Source organism: Charadrius vociferus, unplaced genomic scaffold (assembly GCF_000708025.1).
Source record: "Charadrius vociferus isolate BGI_N301 unplaced genomic scaffold, ASM70802v2 scaffold486, whole genome shotgun sequence".
NCBI lineage: Eukaryota > Metazoa > Chordata > Aves > Charadriiformes > Charadriidae > Charadrius > Charadrius vociferus.
The window spans coordinates 209,280-210,358 of NW_009648965.1; positions in this window are offsets into that span (position 1 = coordinate 209,280).

The following is a 1,079-nucleotide window of genomic DNA, read 5'->3' on the forward strand; positions in this document are numbered from 1 at the left end:
TCCGGTGCCCCCCCCAGGATGACTACCTCAGCCTGCCCACCTGGACCCCCATCCCAGCAGGCTCAGGACAGGCTCCAGCCACTGCCACCCGTGCACCAGTCCTGTCCTCAATAAAGGTGCTGTGCTATGGCAGAGGGGATACCCCCTTATCAACCCCACCATCCCCTGCTCCTTCCCCTGTGCTTGTCCCTGCTTGGACCACAACGCCGGTCCCTGGCCAGGAACAACCCTGGTCTAGGCGATGTCCCCCTGGCCAGGCAGTGTCCCCCACCACCACCCAGGGCCACTAGCCCCCTGGCTGGCTGCCTGTGGCTGGTGCCAGGCGGCTCCAGCTCGCCGCTGGAGTCCCCAGCTGGCCAGGGTACCCTGGCCTTGACCTGCCTGACCCCATGCACACAAAGGGACTGGGCCAGCTCTGTAGCAGTGTGGGCCACCAGCCAGCCCGCCAGCCACCGCGGCTGTAGCCGCCATGCCGGGCTTTCCCAGGCTGCCCTGGCAGCTTCCCAGCCCTGGGAGCTGGGATGGGGCCACTCTGCCCCTTAAAGCCCTTGCTCCTGGGCACAGGGCGGGGACACAGGGGACACCATGCCCTTGCTCTCTGTGTTTCTTTCCTCCCGTGGTTTCTAGCAGAATTTTTTTAAAGGAAATAAATGGGAATATTCACCACCGACCCACGCTCTGTAAAGCCCAGCCCCTGGCAACACAGCTACTGGGCAGTGCCACGTCTGTCCTTGCACACCCCTGGCTGTCCCCACCTTGCTGGCAGACACTGGGATGGGGGGGCTGCCAGCACCCGCCTTGGCCCTGCACAGCCAGGACAGGCTGGGTTGTACCCACACGTGATGGTACCCACACGTGGAGGAGCTGCTGGGGACAGTGGTGACGCACTGGGGTGGCCTGAGGCCAGGGGCCGTGGCGCGGTGCGTGCCGGCAGAGGCTCGCTCCGCTGTGGTTCAAGGGATGCCGGACGGTGGGGAAGATGCTTTCCGCATGAGAGCAGCTTCATGCCCTGAAATTTCCACTGGCTGAGCCACGAGTGGCCGGGGGAGGCGGGCAAGACCAGGGTGCGCGGCGGGCAC